The sequence below is a fragment of the Nansenia antarctica genome (assembly GCF_963989245.1).
Source record: "Nansenia antarctica genome assembly, chromosome: 2".
NCBI lineage: Eukaryota > Metazoa > Chordata > Actinopteri > Argentiniformes > Microstomatidae > Nansenia > Nansenia antarctica.
In genome coordinates, this window is record NC_137675.1 from 14,516,614 (window position 1) to 14,526,855 (window position 10,242).

Sequence of the window (10,242 nt, forward strand, 5' to 3'; positions counted from 1 at the left end):
GAAAGTCTGTCCAAATACGCAAAATACTTTGATCTAGTTAGATTAAAATCTGATTTGGTGGGATTATACTGTTCACAATGGTCCAGGGAATGTCACCTGTACAACTGCTTACATTTTTGAGGGACAATGACCTGCAGGAGACAGTACCTCAGGCCACAAAGCTATTGAAGCTGGTCTTAACTATACCTGCTACAACCGCTTCTGTGGAGAGGACCTTTTCAGCATTAAAACGCATCAAGACCTACAGCCGAAATAGGATGGAACAGGACAGGCTTTCATCTTTGGCTCTGATTTCCATTGAAAAGGAGAGACTCATGAAACTAATGAATGCACCAGACAAGGAGGACTTCTATAACAAAGTGATCAGCATCTTCGTCCAGAAGGATAGACGGATGGACTTCATTTACAAATAAAGTAAGTGCCCCCCTCCCATTGGCTTTGTGCATGTTATAATGTGATGGTGGTTGTGGTGCGCTGACACCAAACTCATTCCCGGACAGCGCTGCCTGTCTTCTCGCTCTCTCTCTCTCTCGTCGTCTGTCTAGTTCAGACGACCGAATAGCCTATAGTAGTAGTATAGTATATAGTATATATAGTATAGTAGTATAATAGCCTATAGTAGTAGGCCTACTTCTTGAAGAAGTGAGTTTTGAGCCTGCGTTAAAAGATATAAGGGCTATTTGATTGTCTTTATAGTATGCGCTATGCCATTTGAAGTCTGGCTGCTGCGTTACTCGCATGATTTTTTTGAATAGCTCACTGCCTACCCAGCCAATGACCTCACTGCACGTTACTGCAGACATTAACTCTCCGTTGAAAAACTACGAACCTCCGCTAGCTACAGACACCAAAGCATTGATTCGCGAGCTAACTCAAAACTTCAGTGACATTGTGGAAGAAAAGCTATCTAAGATCTCAGGAGTTCTGGACAGAATTTCCACAACCATAGAAGCTCAGTCCACACGCATTACCGAGGCAGAACAACGAGTGTCGGACGTGGAAGACACAGTGAGCGGTTTACAAGCAAGACTCGCCGAAGCAGAAAAGAAAATTAAGGTGATGACAGATGGCATGGATGATATGGAGAACCGGAGCAGACGCGACAATATTCGTGTCCTCAATCTGAAAGAGGGCTCGGAGGGAAAACTTCCTATACAATTCTTTGAATCCTGGCTGCCCACTGTGCTTGGAATAGGAACGAGCCCTGGCACTAAAAGCCGTAATAAAATCGACCGAGCCCACCGCAGCTTGGGACCGCGGGGCACACAACCTCGCCCGGTGATCATCAAACTCCACAACTCAAGAGACAAGCCGAGGATAATGGCAGCACTGAGGACGAAGCCTAACCTGGAATACGAAGGACAGCGGATCCTCATTCGCTTCATTCTTCATTCTCACTTCATTTTCGCTCTTTACTGCGCTCCACCAACAGATTCATGTAGCAGTTTATGACCTGGAGGAGACAATGGCTGAAAATTAGAAAACAATAAACATCTCTACGTTATTACTTATTTTTCCCCCTTCTTTCCAGTAAAAAAATACCGAATGTGCTTTATTTTGCGATATTCGGCCGAATACATTCGGTGGCCGAATGTTCGGTGCATCCCTAGTGTTCACACATTCAAGCCTCTCTTTTTAATTGTTGTCTGTGAGCGGATAGTTCCTATTATATAAATTCTCATCTAGGTCTGTCTCAAACTATGCCGTGTTGGGTCCTTGAATTTGAGGGAATTGAGTCTTGAAAGTCCTTGAAAGGTGCTTGAATGTGATGTTTCAGAAGGTGTGGGAACCCTGTTATTATTATTATTATTATGATGATCCTCTGCCGTCCCTCCCAGGTCCAGATGCCCATGGACGTGTTCCTGACCCATGACTGGCCGCGGGGCATCTACCACTACGGCAGCACGGGGGAGCTGCTGCGGAAGAAGAAGTTCCTGCGCCAGGATATAAAATACCAGGAGCGGAATATCTATTTCTTCCCTGATCTGACAAAAGCAGGCAAGGAGAAGCGAGATGAATTCAAGGACATTAAACAGACCCTCTTTGAAAAAAGAATCAAGTTCTCCCTTCTGTACCCAGCCCGCCTCCGAGTTGACTATGATACTGGGAGAAAATACTTTGACACTTCAGCGAGCGCTCAAACTGACTTCAACCAGAGGTACCCGAACGAGGAGGGTCTTGGTTGAGCTCTGATAGCCTGCATTGACTGAGCTGTGACAACAAGGTAACAAATGTACATTTGAATGAGTGGACACAACGGACCAAGATAGCCTACTTCAGGGGTGGGGAACCATTTTTCAAACTTTCCCTCCCTTTATACTTACGACATAGATAGTATATTGTTTGTAAACAAAAGGTAGAAGTATTAATGCTAACTAGTTTCTGGCTGATATGAAACCCTAAGGGCTTAAATAATTGTAAACTTTCTCAACTTGGCTTTTTGGTAAAGCTATTGTGTACAACAGATTGGTTTGTACAGAACTGCAGCATTTAAAACAATGTTTCAACCAAAAATTGGTGCTAAAGTTTCTGTGGATTTGGCTAAATGTGGCTAACTAGTCCAATCTTTGGCCAATGACCAATTACTGTTATGTTTTTTTACGGCAATCTGTCACTATATGTGGTGCATGATGATAACAACTCACCGCATCGCTGAGCCAGTTAATTAGATGTCCACTGCTATAATGTAGCCTACTGGAGATTGGATGCGTTTATTTTATTTTTTCCTTGAGAGAGCATTTCCACATAAGACTTAAAGGTCTCAATGCTGACTATACATGACTGTGCTCGTTCTCTATCAGCAATACTTATCCACAAACACCTTACGTTTACACTTGATAAAGTTATCCAAGATACAGAGGGAAGGTTTGTTGTTATCACTGGGTTTCTATATGGGGAACATGTCCTTATAGGTAGTGTTTATGCCCCAAATACATTTGATAGCTCATTTTACTCTAAATTACTGTCTGATATTTCTTCCATTAGCCCACCTTATGTAATACTTGGAGGAGATTTTAATTGTGGTCTGGCTCCAGAAACGGATCATAGCCCGCCTAAAACCCTACCTCCTTCCAAAACGGCTCAAATTACAAACGAGTTATGCTCAGACCTTGGCCTACTGGATGTATGGAGAATCGTGAATCCCCAAGAGAAGGACTTTACATTTTTCTCTCACCCTCATCATTCTTTCTCGAGAATTGATTATATTTTTGTATCACGATTAATTTTAGACAGAACCAAGGCCTGTTCTATCAACACATGCGCTATTTCAGACCATTCCTCAGTTACTATTGAATTCCTACCACCCTACTATGACCCCCTATCTAGACACTGGCGTTTGAACCCGTCCCTTCTTAGCAATCCCACATTTTTTACATACTTAGAAACACAGTGGGAACTCTTTATTTCCACGAATGACACACCTGATATTTCTGCTTCTACACTATGGGAAACGGGTAAGGCATTCTTGAGGGGGGCCATAATATCCTATACAGCAGCATTAAAAAAAAGCATCAATGGCAAGTCAACTGGAGCTTGAGCAACAGATTAAAACCCTGGATAGAGTTTAAAACCTCCTCCTCCACAGCTGTGTTAAAAAAGCTAGAGGCGGCTCGATCCGCCCTAGACCAATTGCTAACTCAAAAAGCAGAATCGGCAATGTTTTTCGCCAGGCATAGATTATTTGAATCTGGTAACAAACCCGGCAGGCTCCTTGCTCGACTGGCCAAAGGCCGGACAGGGCCTCATGCAATACCATCTCTCAGAGATAGCATGGGCATACAACAGTTTGAAACCAAAATTATTAGTAAAATAATGAAGGACTTCTATCAAGGACTATACTCATCTGAATGTCAAAATACTTCAATGCTAAGAAAAACGTTTTTAGATGGGATACATCTTCCTACATTATCTGAAGAACACAGAAACGACTTGTGTCCTGTTTTTCGGCCATCACACAGCGAGAGGTTGAGGACATCATTAGGACGATGAAGCCTTCCACCTGCGCCCTGGACCCCTTCCCCACAGCCCTGGTGAAGTCTCTCCGCAATAAGTCCTCTCATCACCAAGATCATCAACCACTCCCTCCAGACCGGCCATGTCCCATCTGCGCTGAAAACTGCTGTCATCAGACCACTTCTCAAGAAACCCACCTTAGACCCAGAAGTCCTCGCCAACCACAGGCCCATCTCCAACCTTCCTTTTTTATCCAAGGTACTAGAGAGAGTAGTTGCTGCTAAACTTAAGGATCACCTAAATGAAAACCACCTCCTTGAGTTTTTTTTCAGTCCGGCTTCCGCCCTGGCCACAGCACGGAAACGGCTCTGGTCAAGGTCACCAACGACCTCCTGATGACAGCAGATACTGGCTCCCCATCCCTCCTCATTCTCCTGGATTTAACAGCAGCTTTTGACACCGTGGACCACAACATCCTCTTTCACCGTCTGCACTCCACCATTGGCCTCTCTGACACCGTCCACAACTGGTTCACCTCATACCTCACTGGCAGAACTGAGCACGTCACCCTGGGAAAGGCGAAATCCCACACCGTCACCTGCGGTGTCCCCCAAGGCTCGGTGCTGGGCCCCACCCTGTTCACACTATACATGCTCCCCCTTGGCTGTGTCATCCGCAGGCATGGAATGTCATTTCATTGCTATGCGGATGACACACAGCTCTACCTCAGAGTCAACCCCACCTCCTCTGCACCCCTGCCACTATCCACACTAACCACCTGCCTGGAGGAGATAGAGGCGTGGATGAAGCTCAACTTCCTACAACTCAACAGCTCCAAGACTGAAGCCATCCTAGTCGGCACACCACACCAGGTCCGGTCATCCACCATCACCAGCATCACCTTCTCTGGCCAGAACATTCCCCTCTCCTCATCTGTTACCAACCTGGGCGTAAAAATGGACCCTCACCTCAACTACGAGACCCACATCAAACATATATCCAAAACAGCTTTTTTTCACTTAAGGAACATTGCCAAACTCCGTCCTGCACTCACTCTGGCAGATGCAGAGAAGCTCGTCCACGCCTTTGTCTCCTCCAGACTGGACTACTGCAACGCACTCCTCATCGGGATTCCTAGCAGCTGCCTCCAGAAACTTCAATACATCCAGAACAGCGCTGCTAGGATCCTGATGAGGGTGCGCAAATATGATCACATCACCCCCATCCTCAAATCACTTCACTGGCTCCCCGTCTCCCTCAGAATTGAATTCAAGGTCTCCCTCCTCACCCACCAGTGCATCCATGGAACTGCCCCCCCCCTACCTCAAGGAACTCCTCCATACCCCTCAGACCTCCTCACGCACCCTCCGTTCTACTGCCACCAACCTCCTCAAGACCCCCAGGACCAAGCTCCGCACGATGGGAGATCGGGCCTTCTGCTCGGCTGCTCCCAGGCTGTGTAATGCTCTCCCTGACCACCAAAGGGCACCACAGTCTGTGGATGCTTTTAAACGAGGCCTTAAAACCCACCTTTTTAATAGAGCCTTTTTTTAGCCTTTTAATTGAATGTTTTTTTGCTTTATCTTACTGTGTTGTAGCACTCTGAGATTTTATATGTAAAGTGCTTTTATAAATAAAATGTATTATTATTATTATTATTATTATTATTGTGTAGACCAATTACAGAACAGGAAGTCTTAGAGACCATTCAAGCTCTACAGAGTGGGAAAGCCCCGGGTCCCGATGGGTTCGGGCCCGAATTTTATTAAAAAATGGCTAAGCTGGTGGTGAAACCTCTAACCAATATGTTCATCGAGTCTTCAGAGAGAGGCACACTTCCTCCGACTTTAAATCTGGCCCATATTTCCCTGATTTTGAAGAAGGATAAGCCCCCTGATAACTGTGCTTCGTACAGACCAATAAGTTTACTCAGGGTTGATGGTAGATTACTATAGCAGCCTCACAGAGAGCAGCCCCACAGGCCCAGACAGCAGCCTCACAGAGAGCAGCCTCACAGGCCCAGACAGCAGCCTCACAGAGAGCAGCCTCACAGGCCCAGACAGCAGCCTCACAGAGAGCAGCCTCACAGGCCCAGACAGCAGCCTCACAGAGAGCAGCCCCACAGGCCCAGACAGCAGCCTCACAGAGAGCAGCCTCACAGGCCCAGACAGCAGCCTCACAGAGAGCAGCCTCACAGGCCCAGACAGCAGCCTCACAGAGAGCAGCCTCACAGGCCCAGACAGCAGCCTCACTATACTACTAGATCTAAACTCCTTGCAAGAAGATTGGAGGAGGTACTGCCCATTCTAATTAAACCGGATCAGACAGGATTTATCAAGAGCAGATATTCCTACTCCAACGTTCGACGGCTCCTTAATGTAATACAATTCTCACAAAGTACAAAGAAAAGGGTCCTTGCTATTTCATTGGATGCTGAGAAAGCGTTTGATCGAGTGGAGTGGGGATATCTGTTTGTCCTCGACAGGTTTGGATTGGGCTCTGGTTTTACTGACTGGGTTAAACTTATATACAAATCGCCGGCTGCGAGGGTCATGGTAAATGGTTCAGCGTCTGACGTTTTCCCCTTGAGTAGGGGCACGCGTCAGGGCTGTCCTATGTCGCCTCTATTATTTGCGTTAGCGCTCGAACCCCTTGCAGAGGCTATTAGGAATCATCAGGGACTGTCAGGTGTCGTATTAGGAGACACTGAATACAGGATTTCGCTCTATGCTGATGATGTATTACTGTTCATTACCGACCCAGAGTGCTCAATACCTGTTTTATTATCAATAATGAATACATTCGGTAAATTTTCAGGGTACAAAATTAATTATGACAAATCTGAGGCCCTGCCATTAGGTGACTTTGGGGACCAGACGGCTCGTCAATTTCCCTTTCAGGTGGTCAACTTCAGGCTTTACTTACCTGGGCATTAGAGTATCAGCGAACATTGACGATTTGTATAAACTAAATTTTACACCAATCCTGACATCAATCAAAAATGACCTTGACAGGTGGTTTGATCTCCCTCTATCATGGATGGGCAGAATTAGCCTGATTAAGATGAATGTGCTTCCTAGACTATTATACCCAATGCAAATGTTACCGCTTAAGACCGACTTCCGGTTGAGTGATGTAGAGGAAAGTCACATCGTGCGTGTGCTCCATTTCCTTTAGCATATCCGTTTTCATAAAGCCACTTTTCAGTATTTATTTTTATATATCTTATTTTATTAACAACCCTAGACCACAACTTGTTAAGATGAGCAGGCAGACTTAACGAGCAACGGGTAAAAACATTACTCAAACGTCGACTTCGCCATCCCTGCCTGATCCCACCAAAATGGCGCGTGCTAGTAGCGATATGCTAGCTTCAGCCCCCCTCACAATCAACAGTGACACCCTCATCAAAGAACTTGAAAAGTCACGGAAAAGTTTGGCAGCAGAGCTTACCTCATCCCTGGAAGCTTCCCTGATGACATCTCTAGCTCCAATCAAAGCATCTTTGGATTCCATTCGCTCTACTGTGTCTACGCATAGCTCCACCATTAGCGACATGGAAACTGCCCTCACCGATCACAGGGACAGGATCACGGGGTTGGAGAACGAGGTGTCCACTCTGCAGGCGAAGCTAACCTCCGCGACCGCGGAGAACGACTCGCTTCAAACTAAAGTGGAGGATCTGATATCCCGCTCCAAACGGCAGAACATTAGAGTGGTGGGTTTACCCGAGGACATAGAGGGTGAAAATGCAGTTCATGTCAGCCCTGTTCCGCGAGGTGGTGGGTCCAGATCCAGAATCGTTCCCTGAGCCCCCAGAGCTTGACCGCGCTCACCGGAGTCTGAGGTCCAGTACAGGCCCCGTCAGGGCGAGAGTGAGATTCCACCGCTACATGATGGAAAAGGAGCTGGTTTTTCAATGGGCCAGAGAACACCGCGATGTTTCCTACCAGCCAGGGACATTCCATCAAATTCTACCTGAGGATTTCAGCTCGGTCACTGCGAAGAAACGAGCCGCTCGTTTCAATAACATCAAGTCCGCTCTCTACAAGAAAGGGATACGGTTTGGTCTCATAATACCCAGCTCGTCTGCGGGCCTCCTTCAATGGCGCTACCCACTTTTTTGATTCACCTGCACAAGCCGAAGCATTTTATCAACAACATATTGATACATGAAAGGCTTGCTATATGTTCCTATGTTTGGAACTAATAGATACCTCACGTCATATTTCAATGGACATTCTTGTTGGCTAAGCAAGGCTAAGCAAGGCACACACACCGAATCCAAACTTTTATTTTTATGTTCGTCCCTCTCTAGCTCTCCATTTTTTCTACGGGACTAGATTCTACAAAGTCTGCTGCACTTATTTTTGGGGGGAGATTTGAACCTCCTACCTTTGGACATATTTGAACCTCCTACCTTTGGACTAGTAGTAGTTAAGCATGAGAAGTGTTGGACACACACCTATGCTGGAGGCTGACACGCCTTCTCCCCGCTAGGAGGACAAGTTTGAGGACGTGCGGAGACATTTCTCCGTGGTGGAGTGGGCCCGCCTGGCAGAAGGGGAGAAGGTCCGCTACAAGAGCATGAAGCGGAACCACCTGGCCCTGCGGGCTCTAGGTGACTGCTGCTGGGTAGACAGGGCTGTGTGGATGGCATGGAGATATACACTCAAGAGAAAACTAAACCAGCCCCATTGAAAAAGGACAGCGGGAAGCTGTCCCAACTCAACTGCTCCCCTCAAACCCAGCAAGACCACAGCCCTCTGAGTAGCCCCATGGTGTCTCCAGACACCAGCTCCAATTTCCCTCCTTCACCTGCTGGAGTCTCCTCATGCAATACACCCACAACACCTGCTAGGACGAGCAGCTTCATCCCTGAACCCCTCAGCACTTCACTGCCCCTAGAAAATCATGACATAGTAGGGGTCCACAAGAAGCAAGTAACTACCGTTCTAGAGAAGTCACCGGCTCGACAGGGTGATTTCAGAATCAAGCTCTTAGATGTCAAGTCCCCTGGCAGTGATATAAACAAGGCAAGCCCTAACATTCCCAAAGCAATCACAGCAGCAAAAAAAGACCATAACACTTGATAAGGCCTCAGAGATCGACTCGCTGTCTCCAGGCTGCAAGGTATACGCTAACATCGGAGAGAACACATATGATATTGTCCCTATGAAGGAGGACCCAGGGGAGGGAGATTCTAAAAACAGTAGAGGGAAGAAGTGCCTAATGGCCACTCCTCAAAGACCTTGTGAAACATCCTCTCTCTCACCACCTGGGGGAACCCCAGGCTGAGAAGAAAGCAAAAACCGAGCAGGAAGATCACTACGAGCTAATCATGGATGGGAAGACCTTCTACGTGTGTCATTTGCAAGCGTCCCTACGTGTGCCTGACAAGTCTCAGGCGTCACTTCAACACGCACTCCTGGGAGTCTTCAAACTCTGACAGTAACTACAGTGAAACGGTGCATCAAAAACACATCATACATCAATAGGACTTGATGTTCTCTGTTTGTCAATGACAATGGACTATCACCCGACCCAGCCCGAACAGACGCGCTTGGAGTGGAACAGTGGTTAGAGTGGCAGAGTACAGAACGAAACATGAGATTCACCACACAGGCGAAAGAAGATATCAGTGCCTGATATGTAATGAAATGTTTATTAACTACCAGCTGCTGTCTACTCACTGCAAACAGGCACACAACCAGGATCCCTCAGGGAGGAAAGAGAAGGATGACACCGATAACAACTTGTACCGCCTGCTTCCTTGCAGAACCCTGCAGTTGAAGCCCTACTCCTATGTCTGTGAGGACTCAGGAGGGATTCCTGTCATCAACGAAGAAGGCATCGTGCATCACATTAACCCCGAGAGGGGATAGCTTCATGCGCTTCAGGCCTCTGCCCAGGGCAAGAATTTGAACTGGGATGACATCTTTGTCGAGCCAGAGGCACACGCTCGACCAGGTGCCCACACCCGGCCAGGGACCCATGCGAACGCCCCCGTAGGCTCAGAGTTTGAGTTTGTCATACCTGAGACGTATTGAGTCGGGTCGCTAACTCACTGCTCTGGGATTTGTGCCTTTTAAGTGGAGTTCCCTTCTGAATGATGGATGTGTTCTGGGTCCATGTAATCCACCTTTTGTCCTTTTTCACGGTGTTCAGCCGTTGTTTAGTTGTGTGTAGGACGGTATATCATTAATTTATTTATAATTATTTATTTTATACAAATGTTTTTATTATCAAGCAGGGCTTGACATTAAGCTTTTTCAGGTACTTGTCCTT

At 46.8% G+C, this 10,242-nt stretch overlaps 1 pseudogene across 1 annotated transcript; it reads left to right on the forward strand.

Annotated features, from left to right (window-relative positions):
- The first annotated feature begins 3,986 nt into the window (after positions 1-3,986).
- On the forward strand, positions 3,987-10,004 carry LOC308149847 (annotated as a pseudogene). The gene is made up of 6 exons: positions 3,987-4,031; positions 4,287-4,633; positions 7,495-7,672; positions 8,455-8,589; positions 8,706-9,414; positions 9,532-10,004. The product of its transcript is annotated as an uncharacterized misc_RNA (transcript).
- The last annotated feature ends 238 nt before the right edge of the window (positions 10,005-10,242 follow it).